The sequence below is a fragment of the Aythya marila genome, assembly GCF_965140915.1.
Source record: "Aythya marila genome assembly, chromosome: 1".
Classification (NCBI taxonomy): Eukaryota; Metazoa; Chordata; class Aves; order Anseriformes; family Anatidae; genus Aythya; species Aythya marila.
In genome coordinates, this window is record NC_139042.1 from 112,066,599 (window position 1) to 112,083,430 (window position 16,832).

Genomic DNA, 16,832 nt, shown 5'->3' on the forward strand with positions numbered 1-16,832 from the left:
TTTGACTGTTGTGGAATTTTTCTAGCTTTGACCTCAATAAAAGAAAATGCCTTCTAAAAGAAACCATCTGCTGGGGGCTACTAAGTGACATAGTATATGACTAAGGAATTCTGAAGCATTTGCCAAATTATCAATAATGACTTTTTAATTTTAATTTTAAGCAGAAAAACAACTTTATTGCATAACATGAAATTGTCAAAGTATAGCTACAGAAAAATGTTACCGCAGAAAAAAAAACCTTAAATGCAAGTTGGAAATACCGTGTTTTTTTTTTTTTTCTTTTGTTTTATTTTTGTTTTTAAATCCCAAAGAAAGCTGTTAAGCATGGTGTGCTTTGAGTTGTGTTTGTTGTTTAGAGTAAGAACTGACCAAGGTGTAATTAGAGTGCTTGGGAAGAAATGAAGAAACTGCTGCCAATGAGGCAGTGTTTTTTGCTGAAGAGGTCTTCCTCCAGGCACTTATTATTTCTACAGCAAAGAAATACATTGCTGTATGCAGGTAAGGGAAGAGTAAGACCATCTCCTTTCCGAATATCTCTTCAGCTCAGACTGTATGTTTGAGTCTCATGCCAGCATACTTCTGTTAGTTGGGAGCAATGCCAAGCTACCTGCGAGAGGGATTTCTGTTCCTAGTAGGATTTCTGAGCTTCATGGTGGGAGTAGAAATGTAACTGTGCTTGTTCATATATGCATGAACCCAGACAAGCCGTGGTAAAAGGAGATTAAAATCAGTGGTTGTTTCCATGCTGAGCAAAGTATGGCCAAAATAATAAGGATGTAAGGGCATTTAAAGTCATTATAACTGACATTAATTAGGTTGTCTGTTTTATTTTTGTCACCACCCATTTCTGCAAGCAGTGTTTTTCTTATTGGGGAGATTTCACCTATTTATAAGGTACTCATAAAGCTGTATTGCTCCAATAAACTAATCTTATTTCAGGTTTTCATTTCTATAATTCTTTGCTAAGATTATGCACAGGGACAAAAAGAAAGAAGGAGTGATTATTGACAAATGGATTTTCTAATTTTTAAAGCAGTCTGACTGACTTCACTTGCCTGCTTACTGTTTAGTATGAGTTTATAGTTCCTAGAAGGTTCTAGATTTGCAAATATTAGTAAGTTTGAAATGAAGTCTGTTCAAGGAAAAGCACAGACTGAGTTATGTTGACTGTATTGACAGCTGTGATAAAGCCCTCTGAACTACAAAGAAACCACAGTGTAAGTTAAGGAAGTCTTCCTTTGCCTGAGAAACCTTTCAGTAGTTTTATGACACAGAAAAGTAAGGTGCTGGGTCAGGTTATTAAGTTTAAAGTTTTTCTTTTAAAGATCTTTTTCTTCTGCAACTACTCATTTTTTATTTTATTGCAGTTGGGTCCTGCGTACATTTCTACTGCAGTATTTTATACCCATAAATGAGGTTTGATTTTGAAGAGTGCCTGGCATTTGATTGTGGCCTTTGCAGTAACTGCTGGACTTTCAAGAAGTCAGGACTGACCATACTGGGCTTTCAAGAAATCCAGTTTCCAGTATCTTTATTATCATCATCTTCAGAGCAGTATCTGTTCAATCCTCTCTTGCTGTGATTCTAGGAATAATACTTATCGAGTATCTTCCCTCAATAGAAGCTAATAGTCAGTTGTTTTCTTGTTAAGCAGTCATGTTACTTGTAGTTTGTGTTTCATCTTGTCAGGACTAAGAACATAGATTCCAATCCACATTTCCTCAAAGCATGGAAGATAGTCAGGTCTGCAGAGGCACTTCAAGCCCATCTCCAAACAGAAAGCTCATGTTTCAAGCTGAATTCAGTGGTTCTAGTGTATGGCTAGGTAAAGTGATTTCAAACTGTTTACAGATTGCAGGCCATGATGAATGAGCACTGAAAACATTTGAACTGCTTTGCTTTGACATGAATCTGTTGTGTTAAGAGATAGCATATGGTCAGGTCACGCAGGCCCCTTGGCTATTGAGAACATCGGCACCTCAGCAGATTTCTGATCAGAAGTGCATAAAATTCACATGTGCCAGTTATGAGTTGGTCAGGATTCCCACTCCTTATATTGACAGCTGGGATAACAAGAAGTTAGTGTCCAGATGACATATATACATATGGAAATGTCTTTTTTCATCTCTCTATGAAAAGACAGTCATATGGCTCTCTGTTTGTGAGATGGAACATATTATAGTTTAACATTTACAAATATAATAGCTGCTATCTGAAAGCATGGATAAAATTTAGGTATTTTTTACAATGGCTTTGAACTTGGCCTTTCTAACAACCCTACCAATTTGCCTTGTATACAAATTTTGAATAGGGCTACTAAGTCCAGCAGTCTACAGAGTACATATTCTTATGTAATCCAAATTTTAATCCAATTTTATGATGATTCCATGGTGATAATTTTCTTCATAGTCTAGTAATTACACTTGTCATTTGCTGCAGTGTGGAAAACATCTTAGTTATGCTTGAGTAGACTTTGCTGTGTGTGATTTTTTAATTATTTTTGGCAGTTGTGTAGGTAAAATACTTTTGTCACTACTGCCCTGTTACAGTAAAGATCTGTTTTTTTGATAAATACCACTTTTATAAAATGTTTCTAATTCTTGAAGCTTTTCATAACATGTGGATGAAGACTTAATGTTCTTTAAAGACTAAAAACTTATCATTCAGCTTTGTAATTAAGTTCTTAGATAACCATAAAGCTTATCCTACCCCAGCAGTTTAAAGATTCAGGTTTGTATCTTTTCATGCCATCTTAATAACTTTGAAGAGAGTAAATGGCTCACTTTCAGAACAGGTGGGCAAGATTAGAGCACTTCATGAATTCATTATTTTTTCCTATTCGTTGTATTTCACTGATGATATTTCAAAATACAGTGAATAATTGTAATAACAGTTGCTGGGAAATGATCTGTAATCTAGATAAAAAATTATTTCAGGTTCAAAGACAATCTGCCAGTTTAGAGCCTCATGGAAATGAATACTGGAGTATTTGAAAAAAGGGTGGGGTGAGGAGGGAACCTATCTTCTTCAGTTCTACCTTTCAGACTCCATGATATCAAATAGAAAATAAGTAAAATGGAAAGCTGTTGCTGTTTCTTGTGAAATTGCTGACACATGCTTTCTGCTGCCAGACTTCTCCATCACTACCATTAGGTTTTACTTTTACATATATTTCTTTGCTCTGTGAAGCTTTGTTGTGGATTTGCTCTTATTACCAGCCCAGATACGTACTAACAACGGTGTACGTTACCTTAAGCTTGGTACCGGTTCACCAAGGAAGTGGTAAAATACAATTAGCTTCTCATCTTAAAGGCCAGAGATTATTAAACTGTTAAACTCCCAATGCTGTGAAGGGACTAGGAACATCATTTGCATATTAATAACTTCAGACAGGGTTTTAGGAGACATCAGTTCATAGTGGTTTGTGTAACAATGGCGTTCTGTTGAGATTAATCCACAGGACTTCTACATCATAGGTTTCTGGCAAGGAGCAGAAGTGGAGGCTGGGTGCAGATTCAGCACAGGCAGTAGGCAGGTTTCTGCTTCCAGTTCCTTCTGAAAAATGGTGTTGGTTTGGTCCCCATTTATTTGCCAGCCAGCCAAGGCTGCATTTTCAATGGGCTGCTTTTAAATAGCTCACTTTGCGGTGGGAGTTGTGTTTCTTCTGCTCTAGAAACTGTTATGCTCAGTGTCTCATGACAGTTGCTGTGAAGCTAAAACTCAGGTGGTGGATTAAGATTACCTGGTCTTCATGGAGGACAGCACTGGGGAATGAGCTGCTGAGACTGAGAAGGCTTTTGGGTGACAGGAGTAGAACATGTTTTTGTGCTGGGCACCAGAGTTGGTGGTTTGTGAAGTCCTACGCAATAGGGAGGAGGAAGGAGTAAAGAGAGGATTGGCTTGGTTTTGAGACTGAACAGTGCAGGGAGGAGCAGCTAGAGCCCTACCAAGGGTCAAAAGAAAAGGGCATAATCTCAGAAGTTGAACATTCAATAGTCTTATTTTGAACAAGAAAAATTGGATTCCTGGAAGAAGAGGAGAAGAGGAACATGCCATCCCATGAGAGCATTCTTTGGTGAAGAGGTTGTTGAATTAATCTGATGTGTTGCTCAAAAAAAAAAAAAAAAAAAAAAAAAAAAGAGAGAGAGAGAGAGAAAAGAGGCTTTAATCCATCTCTAGTATATGTACTCAGGCACAAACAAATGCAAAACTGTTTTCTTTGTGCGTTATTTATAGCTGCTGCTCTGTGCAACACACTGTTCCTCTGTGATAACCTTAGGCTGCACTTTGGCTTTTCAGACTCTTAGGAGTTCTCTGGAACAAGCTTTCTCCTGCATCAGCTCTTGACAGTGGTTGCTGGCACGCTATGCACCTTGTAAGTCTCAGATCATTGAACTCTGCTACAGTGTTCAAGGTAAATCTGATGTTTTGCAGAGCAAACTTTTGGCCTGCAAGTGACTGGATGCTCTTCTGAAGTTTACTGTTATTATTAGTGCATGTTTTAAGGTGGCCAAGATCTTTTTGGATGAAGTGGAAGACAAATTTCTTTCATGGATAGCGTGAGATGAAGGAAGGACAGGAGAGTGAAAGGACTCCTTGTTTCTGTCTTTTCAAGTTCTCTACAGTGTATTAGGCCAGTGAAATAAAAAGTTGATGTAAAACTTCCAAAAGTGGTTTGGGTACCTGCCATCATGAAGTCTTTAGATGATTAAAATAACTGCATCTAGCAGTCAGTTTCTACTGAGGAGACTATACAAAAAGAAACAATAAGTTGCTTTAAAAGAAATGATGTGAAATTTGGATTTGATCACTGGGGACTAAGTAAAAGATGCATGTCCCAAGCACATCTGGAAGGATCACAGAGCCATAAATAAGATGGAGGAAGAAGCTACAGAAATCGAAGAAAATTAGAAACAAATATCTTTAAGAAATGAAGATACAAATTCATGTCAGAAATAGCATAGCATAACTAGAAAGAGTCTGGACAAATCAACAGGCTGATCAGAGGTAAAGAAAGCTAACCTGTGTGGAAAATCTGTGACTTTTCATCCTGAGAAAAACACAAAGAAGGATCTGACATCCACATAACCTACACTTAATGCAGAGGTAACCCAGATCTAAGCCTAACTTTCCTTCTCCTGGCTATCATAGAATGGCCCAGATTTAGAAGGTGAAACTGTAAGACAAAGTTAGCTGAAGCTGAGCTCTGTCTACTGTCAGGTAGATAGCTCCTCACTCCTCTGTGTCCTCAGTCTGGTTTGAAAATGGCTGGGATGCTGTGAATTCTCTTGAAAGGCATGCTTTCTATCAAGTAACAGAAATCACTGAGAAAAAATCCCAAAGCATCTCAGCCAATAAAAGGCATATGATGTATTCGACCCCGGAGATGAACACAGGAACAGTGAGGGCACAACATCCTGTTTGCAACCAGCTGGGGCAAAACTCTGCCCTCATTTCCTTTTCTAATACCTAGACGTCATTCTGCAAAGGAAAGAATAATGGGAACTATATTACAGTTGAGTTTCTGCGGGTTTCAGAATCCCTGTGATGTTTTAAAAATATTTTTTGTAAATATATTCATATTCCCTAACCTTTTTTCATGCATAAGAGGATATCCTTTTACTCTTATTTCTTTAACAAAAATATTTATGAGATAAAGTGGTGTGCTTCTCTTATTATTTTGAGAAGTACTATGAAGATAAAAAAAAAAAAAAGCCTTTTACTTAAATTTAAATCAATGAAAAGAAACCAAGATAATAATTACATGTGATCTCCACAACAAAGCTATATCTTCTCTGTTGTAGAAAAAACATGAGTCAAAGATAGAAAGCAAAATGCAAACAAAAGATGTTCCCTGCATTTTATGAGAAACCATCATAGTTTCTCTGATTAGGCATATTCTTTTCCATTTAAGCAGTCACATTAAGCTATGCCTTATACATACTAATAGAAAAGATTTATACTCTGGAACAAATCTAGGAACTGACAGTTATTTCATATAATACTTACGGGTACCTTTAACCATAATGGCAAATATATATTAAATCTGGAAGTCATATTATCCTTTGATGCATGCCAAGCTCCTATTACTATTAATAGGAGTTAAATATGTTGAAAGAAGAAAATATTCTCTGGCGTGCCATTTTGGAGACCACAGCTTTTAAATGCCTTGCTTTATGGAAGTGGCTTTTCTATTTTGACCGATGGTGAAGAACTTCAGCAGCATTATACATGCATGCATTTTGATTGAAGTATTAGCCAGATATAATTGTTTACTAGGCTGTTTCAGCTGGGGGAGAAGATTAATGTTGCAGTCATGGCATTTTCTGTAATGAATGTACAAAGTGCAAAGCCTTTGCAAGTGCAGAGCCTTACCAGTGGTGGATGTGCAGAGAATTCATGTGGTATCCCAGAGCATAACCACCTTCAAAGAGGAGCTCCAAACTCTTTTCTTGTCAGTATTTTTGTTCAAAGTGCTCCCTTAGGGAAGCCATGGGAGGAGGGAGAAAGGTAGAAAGACTTTTCTCAGTGCTTGCTCTGGCTGCCTCCTTGTATTTTGCCTTTAATCTCTTTTCCTCCCTTTGATGCAGATACATAGGCAGTTCCACCAGACAGTACCGAGTGAAGCTCCTTGCCAGCTGTGCTCTGCTTGTACTTTCTGTTTGGACCTGTTGTTTGTGTCAGGGCTGAGGGCAGGGGGGTGGGGGGCTTGATCTTTCAGCAGATGGGTCTCAAACAGGAGGTTAATGGCTTTTTTACAGTTGTCAGAAGTGAAATAGAGAATGTAAATTACAGTGTAGTCTACCTTAACGGTGGCAGTACAGTCTCACAGCCGTAACATCTTGCATCACTTCAGTATGCTGATCATTAGCATTTTTTAATTATTATTATTTTATTTTATTTTATTTTATTTTATTTTATTTTATTTTATTTTATTTTATTTTATTTTATTTTATTTTATTTTATTTTATTTTTTAAGACAAAGTGTGTTACATTTTTAGGTCACTAAATATTACCTGCATAATTTAAGGCTAATCTTTCATCCAAATTCAATTTGGTTCATCTCATTTGAGCTACAGTTTGTTCCACATTTCTTCCAATCATTTGTCTAGACATGTGTTAATTGCAATAGTGTGTTTTGCAACACATTATGGTAATACGTTACCCTGCAGTGACAGTTAATATCTAAAGCAAAAGTCTTTGCTGTTGTTGTTCTGAAATGTGTGAATTCATTTCCAAAATACCATCATTTGAACCTTTATTGTGCTGTCCTATTAAATTCTATTGCAGGTTACTGCACTTATATGATCAGGAAGCTTGGTATTTCACTGTATCTGTTCAAATATAAATCTGCTGGTGGAGATCATAGAATTGTGGAATCACAGAATGGTTTAGGTTAGAAGGGACCTTAAAAACCACCTAGTACCACCCCCTCCTCACCAAGGGCAGGGATACCTCACAGAATCACAGAATTTCTAGGTTGGAAGAGACCTCAAGATCATCAAGTCCAACCTCTGACCTAACGCTAACAGTCTCCACTAAACCATATCCCTAAGCTCTACATCTAAACGTCTTTTAAAGACTTCCAGGGATGGTGACTCCACCACTTCCCTGGACAGCCTGTTCCAATGTCTAACAGCCCTTTCAGTAAAGAAGTTCTTCCTAACATCCAACCTAAAACTCCCCTGGTGCAACTTAAGCCCATTCCCCCTCGTCCTGTCACCAGGCACGTGGGAGAACAGACCAACCCCCACCTCACTACAGCCTCTTTTAAGGTACCTGTAGAGAGCGATGAGGTCACCCCTGAGCCTCCTCTTCTCCAGGCTGAACAAGCCCAGCTCCCTCAGCCGCTCCTCGTAGGACTTGTTCTCCAGGCACCTCACCAGCTTCGTCACCCTTCTCTGGACCCGCTCAAGCACCTCGATGTCCTTCTTGTAGCGAGGGGCCCAAAACTGAACACAATACTCGAGGTGCAGCCTCACCAGAGCTGAGTACAGGGGGACGATCACCTCCCTAGCCCTGCTGGTCACACTGTTTTTTATGCAAGCCAGGATGCTGTTGGCCTTCTTGACCATCTGAGCACACTGCTGGCTCATATTCAGCTGACTATCAACCATCACTCCCAGGTCCTTCTATGCCTGGCAGCTCTCCAACCACTCATCTCCCAGCCTGTAGCTCTGCTTGGGGTTATAGCGCCCCTGGTGCAGGACCCGGCACTTGGCCTTGTTGAACTTCATGCAGTTGACCTCAGCCCATCGGTGCAGCCTATCCAGATCCTCCTGCAGAGCCTTCCTACCCTCAAGCAGATCGACACACGCGCATAGCTTGGTGTCATCTGCAAACTTACTGAGGGTGCACTCAATGCCCTCGTCCAGATCATCGATGAAGATATTAAAGAGGACTGGCCCCAGCATCGAGCCCTGGGGGACGCCACTAGTGACTGGCCTCCAACTGGACTTGGCTCCATTCACCACGACTCTTTGGGCCCGGCTATCCAGCCAGTTTCTAACCCAACGAAGCGTGTGCCAGTCCAAGCCAAGAGCAGCCAGTTTCTTGAGGAGAATGCTGTGGGAGACGGTGTCAAAAGCCTTGCTGAAGTCAAGGTAGACCACATCCACAGCCTTTCCCTCATCCACCCAGCGCGTCACTTTGTCATAGAAGGAGATCAGGTTCGTCAAGCAGGACCTGCCTTTCATAAACCCATGCTGACTGGGCCTGATCGCCTGCTTGCCCTGCAAGTGCTGCGTGATGAACCTCCCACCAGACCAGGCTGCCCAAAGCCCCATCCAGCCTTACCAGGGATGGGGTATCCACAGCTTCTCTGGGCAGCCTGGGCAGCCTCACTTCCCTCAGAGAAATGAATTCTTCTTCCAGTGTGATTCAGGGGGAAGATTTTCATATATACTAGACCCCTTGAAGAAATGAAATCAGTAAATGTTTCTTTTGATTAAAACTTGGTACTTAATCCTTTTTCCCCATACTTTTCTGACAGCTTTTAAAAAGTGGCTGTTGTAAAAACAGCAATTAATTTTAGTCGTGTACTTTTAATCAGAAATAAAATAAAATAATGGCAAAATTAATTTGTGGGATTTCAACTAAAGCTTCGAAAGGTGTTTGCATTGTGAACCAAAACTGAAGTCACAAATTGAGAATGAGCTTTCTTGATATTTCCTTTGAACTGTTACCTCAGAGATTAGTACTGGATCTTAAACAGCATGGAGCTTATGTCAAATAGTTTAATTAGGGCTTTTTGTACCATACTGAGGTTCATTCTTTGGCCTTCTACATGGCTGCAAATATACTTGTTAGCTGGCTAAAGTGTTTTCAAGTTTATCTGTTGAACATTTAAGCATACCTTTAGAACAACACAGAGGTTTACTTGAAGATAGTTGATGTCTTCACATCTGCACAGGGTCAGATGGTTCTCTTCTGCTCTCTCTAATTTAAAAATTGTATTAATTATATAAACTTATTGAATTAAAACTTTTGGGGATAATTTATGGAGATTTATCTTTACCTACCTTTTATCTTCCAGTGTGTCTCCAAAGTGCTTATGAGCATTGGCCCCAGCCAATGATTTTACATGACTTTTTGTTTTACATGGGATATCTTTTACATGTCCTCCCTTGTCTTTTCTGCAAGTCTTGGGACTTATCTTGGGTGATAAATTGATGAGGCCTTGGTACGTGTACCTGAAGGTTTTTCTTACTAGCCACCTGGATGTGGAGACTTGTACCTCTCTTTGCCAACACCTTACTGTCATAATCTGCAACCTGTGTACTCATATGTACCTCATGCCAGACCTCTTGTGCTGTATAAAATCCCCAGCCCTGAGCAGTGCTTTATGCAGGGCATTGCCCATGAAAGCTCCTTTTCCTTGAAGCATCCTATTCAGGGCTGTAGTGACTAATTTGAACACACTTGTTTCATTCCTCAAGACTGTAAAATGTAACTTAAAGTAAATGTTACACAATTACATGCCTTTTATTTAAAAAGAAAATACATTTTTTTCTATCAAAACCCTCATTTGATATGTTGTCAGGACATGTACATGTTCAGCTTGAAATTAATTCTGTTCTGATCAGTAAACAATATTTAACAATACATGTATTCAGTTGCACAACTTCATTCAACAAGTAGAGTTGCAAGAAAATGTGTTTTCTTGTGTCCCTGGTCAGTATACATTTTGCAGATGGCTGTTCTTTGTTGCTTTATATATATATTGACATAAACATATATATATGTACGTATATACACATAGATAAACACACATAGTTATATACACACACACACATGAAGTGATACTTCATAAAGTTGTTTAAGACTACAAATTTGGATTTTTTTTTTCAATGTTCTTCCTATTTTTTAATCTTGGAATAAAACCAGATGAATATAACATACAGGCTAGCAGTTTGTTGTTAATTGATACTGGGTCCCACTCTACTTATTTCATACAGCTTTAGGAGATAAAATTAACTAGTAACTTTCTAGTTAACTTTCCCTCCCTCGCAGTAGGATATATGTGGGAGTACTTCCAAGAGGAAAACATAAAGAAGAAAGGAAAGACTGCCACTGAACTGGACCCACTATGACCATAGAATTCAAAATTGTTTTTCAGTAGTATTAACTCTTATAAAATATCATGTTAAAAATAAATATGGCTTGTAATTTTTCACTCTCTCTGTTTCTGAAGCAACAGTTGGGCATGTCACCTGTATCAGCTAGTATCTTGGACTGAGAACTCCCAGTGTATGCTTCAAGTGCTGGATGGATGTGTGTAGAGCTTCAGAAAGGCAAGTTTAGAAAAACTATAGAAAAAAAATACTGCTTGGAGGATAATTTTTATTCCTCCAGGGTGCAGTATTTTCAAACTATGAGGAAAATACCTTTCAGGAAAGTTCAGAAAAATGCTGTCTTTTGGGAGGAAGGAATAAAATTTCTTGAAATGGTAATAAATAATAATAAAAAAGCCAGTATCCCTAATAGGAAACTTGAAATCATTTATTTCAAGAGCAAATCAGTTTGAGGATACTACTGTGGAATACAGGAGAAAAGGATCTTGGGAAGTCAGCATAGACCTTTAAAATATAGAGGCTTGAGCTAGAGGCAAAATTCCACGAGGAAATAAATTAAAGTTCCTTTTTGTCTCCTGTGTTATAAACAACCAGCCACACAAAGCTGTACTACTGATGTGTCCAGGAACCTATCCAGAGCTTATCTGTGCTCTTTGTCTATTGTGGGAATATCATCAACACTTTTTGCCTGAAATATTACAATATTGTTGCTGTTAGTAAAAGCACACCACACGTCTGTCCTCTTGGGATGAAATACATACTTAGGAAAAAAAAAAGTCTGTGTAGTGTATGAAATTTTGTCTGATTTGAGAACTTTTTTTTTTTTTCTTTTTTGATAGTAATGGATGGTTTTAATCAGAGAAGCTTTTCCATTCATTTCCATTCATTCTGAGAGGAAGCTGAAAACTCAATGAAGATTCAGAAAGGTAAAGAGATGGAGACTTGACATCATCTTACATTCCTGATAATATCTGAATTGTCTGAATTTGGGGAGAATATATATATAACTTGTATATATACAACTTTAAGCCTAAAACCATATATTAAGCAGATCTAATGTGGCTCAATGGCTTGTTTATCAGCCTCACTCTAAGATACAGGAGCCATTGCTGTGACGTAGGAATCTATTTATTATCTGCCCTTCCTCTTGATGTCCCATTTCAGAGAGCCCTGCAGCCTTCCTCACCAGTTGCATATAGCCCACCCACCTCTTATACAGGTGATGTGCTGCTAGGAGGAATGGCCATTGTGTTCTTTCCACTTGGCTTGGTGGATTGTGGTGTTGCTGAAGAGGAATAGCTGCTATGGTAAGAGATGTTTTTGATGTAAAGATAAATGAAAACTAATATTTTTAGGAAATGCGAAGTTATTGATTCTAGTCCTAAATCAGTTATTTGCTTATAGAATTATATTAACATACAATTGCCTTGTAAGAGAGAGATAATGACCACTTTTGCCTCTTTTTAGTGTTAGTGAGGGACATTATTAAGAGCAGTACCCATATGTAAATATTTCAATAAAGTATTCAATACCCTACCTAGGAAAAGCCATGGATCACAAGGTTTATAGTCTAACTGCTGTAAATGTAGGATGTTTCCTGTTGCTAGGTCACTGACCCTTCTGTTTCCAGAGAAGTTAGCTCTTTATTTAGCATGATTTATTATTATTATTATTTATTTTTTTACTTAGGTACTGAATTAAAAAATACTTCAGGCTCTTTTCCCCCATAAAATATTTTATGAAAAGGTGAACAATAGAAGCTTCTTCTGCACTATCAGTTTTAACGTAAACCAAAAGGGACAGTTTTATGCTGTACTCTAAAGATTTCTGTGAAGGTAATGTTAGAGTGGGACAAAATACATAGTGCTATTTAATCTACTTGAAACAAAGCTGCAACAACTTTTCTTAGTTGGGGTGATTTTCAGTCCTTTTTCTTGGTAGTAGAATGATGGCATAAACAAGAAGTTGTGCCCTTCAGACATGCTTTCTCTAAGTAACGTACTCTCTGCTTTCATTGCTTAAGGAATATGTATGTTTGAAAATTAAAACTTGTCTTTTCAGCTTTTTTGTTGGTGCCTTGTGCTGTCCAGGAAATGAACAAATCTCAGCGCTGAGAGTCTCGAATATGTATTTTATGATACATCCTGGGAGCAGTTCCCAGCACGTGCAGCATTCTCATTGCAGGACTTGATGTTGATTTGAACACTGAAGTATGAATACTAATAGAGGTGTTACCTCACTGGTTCTGCTTTTCAACTGTAGAGCGATTTTTGTGCTCTTTTGGGCAGAGACTGTATGATGTGTCATCTGTATGATGTCTAGTATAATGGACCCTCGAGCTTTGGTAGTACAACTAGACTTCACTTCTGTGAGTAACAGAAAGAACAGGGACAGTAGCTGAGTCTAGATCTAGTATTTTATTACAGTAAATTAAAATGTTGCAGTGAATTGCTGTGTGCACTAGTGGGGCTCCACATTACACAGGTGACATTTTCAATGGAAAATGGAATCTGTGTGGCTTCCAGTTGAATTTGCTAGGTGAGATCCTTGTGCCAGAGGCTGTAAAGATGAAACCATGCAACAAACCCTTCACTAGAGTTCCTTCTTTACTGCTTTTTTTTTCTTTTTTTTTTTTTTTTTTTTTTTTTTTTTTTTTTTCCTGAATATAATACATCCACAAGATAGTGTAGTAAAAGTTCCATAGCTTTCTGGGTATGTAAGGATTTTTTAATTATTTTTTTACTTTGTCAATAAAGATAATTTGGAATGTGTCCGGCTAATCCAAATAATGGAAAAAAAGTTCCTGTGATGGAATTAATACTAGTTTGAACAGTTTCCAAATACAATCCATTTCTCTTTTATTTTCTGCTTCTTTTTCCTCTTTTTCCTCTTTTTCCTTTTTCTCTTTTGGTGTGTGTGTGTGTGAATATAATGGTTTGAGGCTAGTGACAGAAAGTGGACAGATATGAAGAGGCAGCAAGAAAAGAGGATGTTTCTGTATAGGTGATGTGTTGGTAAACAATTTGAAGTTGTTACTATAACATTCCAACTATAAATGAGGAGTCTGACTCATCTTTCAGCACTTTATAAAAACTGACTTTAACTGGAGAAAAAGTCATTTCTGAATACAGAAAAAAATAAGAATTTTTGAAAGGAAAACTGAATTGAATAAATGTGTGGTTGTAGAAAGAACTTGAAGAACTCTTTGTGGTGTTTGAAAAAGTCATATCAACCTGAACAACTATTTCTAGTTACATACATTTTTATTTTTAACCCCTAACTGTGTCAATCTAGCAGTAGGGTTATTGGAAAGTTTCATTTTGAGGTAGTTAAAGGTATGAGGTCAAAGCTTTGAAGAAAGGTTGCATTTAAGAGGCATAGTGATATAACAGTTTTATTTGGCATCAAGTAATGCATATATGTTTCCATTTTATGGCATTTTTTTCTGCTTTTTTGTGTCAAAAGAAGTTGCCATGTTACATTGTTTAGACTAATGACTATCAATTCTTTATGGTAAACTGTTTTTCTATTGAAAAAATATCTGTTAATTGCACATCAGCTGTGCATTGTTTTGGGCTTTAGCACCTTAGTCTTTATACAGCATCTTTACCTCCACTATATAATCAATGAATGGGATTGATATTCTAAATTTATGCTTTGAAATCATACCACTAAGATCTAAAAGTAGAGAAAATATCATTAGTATAAATGAAAATGTCTCCAAAGTCTGAAATACGACCTTTTAATATAATTTGGCCAGAAAACATACTGGATGTTGGCTTTTAGTGTGTTGTGTGTGTGTTGCAGAATTCATTCATGATAGTAAATGTATAGAAATTTTGGATGTACATTTTTTTTGCTTTGCTATGTTAGGTTAAAAAATGTCCATTTGTAACTAACAAAAATAACAACTACATGTGAGGGGAAAATAGAAGAGGAGAAAGAGATTAAAGATGAATATTTTAATGAAGAACTTGGACCCATCAATTCATATACATGTTTTAGTAGAATGTAATGTTTCCAAGAGGAATATGACATGGTTAAAAAGAGAGAAAATATTTTTTCTGCTAAGCTGTTTTCTGTTTTTTCTTTAGTATATTTCACATCCACTTTACTACCAGTTAAATGCAGATTCTGCTAATATATACTTCAATGAAGTGCCTAAATACCAGAACATATGATTAGGTTCTCAGAATCTCTCTTTATGTGATTCAGTATTGTGTTTCAATGATACAGCTAGAGAATTATTTGAATTAAGGGTGGCTTTTGTGTATGTGTGTTTGTTTTAGCCATCTGTATTCCAGAAATAATTTAATTATTTAATAATTTAATAATTTAATTTATGGATAAACTCATTTGGTAACTTGCTTCTGTATTAAATGTTCTTTAGTTCTTCAGTGGTTTAATGATTAATATCCCTTTGATTTCTGAAAGAGAAACATATATTTCTTGTTCTGTGTATAATGCTGATACATCTTTTCTAATATCATTATTGAAGATCACTTTATTATTTTTAGATAAAAAATGCATTTTCATTCTGTCTTCTTTTCTGGAGGCCGTGTCTGCACCTGATTGTGTTCTTGTTAACATTACCTTTTTTTCCTCTCAGAATTGTTTTTCTGAGTCTCTTTTTCCCAAAATCTCTTATTTGCTTTTCTTCCTTAGCTTTTATTCTTTTTATTTTTTTCCCCTATATGGATTGTCTGCTTCCAACCCTTCATTTCTAGTAGAGTATTTTTAGTGTCTCTGTGATAAAGACACTTGCTAAATATCTAATACCAATCAGGTGGTTAGAAGGTCAGATAATAGCCCTCTGATGTAAGGCCAGATCATGACATAATGGATTGCCAAAAGGAATTGCCCTTGAGTGAAAGCCACACACACACGCACACATTTTTAATGTAAATTTTACATGGCCATTCACCATTTTATATCTCCAAATGTCCCCATCCTTCTTCCTTTCCCCAGCTTTTATTGTTGAGTATAATGTAAATATGGTATGGGACATCCCTTTGGTCAGTTGGGGTCCTCTGTCTTGGCTGTGCCGCTCCCATCTTCCTGTATATCCTCAGCTAGTGGGGCAGTGTGAGAAACAGAGAAAATCTTGATGCTGTACAAGCACTGCTCAGCAACAACTGAAATATTGATGTGTTATTAACACTGTTTTAGTTATAAATATAATATTATAAATATTATTATTATATGATATAAAATAAAATAATATAATATAATATATACTATATTATATATAGTATAATATATAATATTATAGTTATAAATATAAACTATAGCACCATAGAGGCTACTATGAAGACATTTAGCTCTATCCCAGGCAAAATCAGGATAGTAACCTATGTATGTGTCTTTGCTGAAAACATACTTGAGTGTACTTTAAACTTTTTTTTTTTTTTTTTTTTAACTGAAAATCGTAACATCATAGACTCATAGAATATCCAAGTTGGAAGGGACCTGTAAGGATCATCAAGCCCAACTCCTGGGTTTCCAAAGGACCACCAAAAATAATAATAAAAAAAAAAAAAATCACGTGTCTGAGAGCATTGTTGAAATGCTTCTTGAACTCCAGTAGTCTTGGTGCCGTGACCACTGCCCTGGGGAGCCTGTTCCAGTGCCTGACCACCCTCTCTGTGAAGAAACTTCTCACACACAGAATCACAGAATATTAGGGATTGGAAGGGACCTTGAAAGATCATCTAATTTTCCTGATATCCAGCCTGAACTGCCCCTGAAAAAAAAAAAAAAAAGAGTGAAGGAAAAAAAAAAAAAAATATATATATATATATATATACACATAAAGCAGACTGCATTTATTAAACATAAACCTCTGTAGATAAACCTGAAAACTGTCTTTGATAAGCACTCTTTCCGAGACTTGGGAAATCTCAGGGATCTGAGACTGCCAGGAGCTAAGTACTGCATAGATGGTCATTAGCTGAGCTCTGAAGAAATTGGTCTTTGAAATTGATTGGAGACAGTAAAGAACTGGCTAAAGGAATGTCATCACTGTCCTATGTAAAATGAAAAAGTAGGATTGGATGAAAATTATTTAATGTTTTTATTTTAAGACTTTGGCAGAAAAAAAACAAACACAAACAAACAAAAAAAAAACACACAAGTGTGTGGTGGCTGAATATGAATCAATTTTACACAACTTTAACATAACAGTAATTAGGGATTTATTATATACTCTTATGGTAAATAACAAGATTAGATTGTATGATTTTTAACAGCACTTACTCA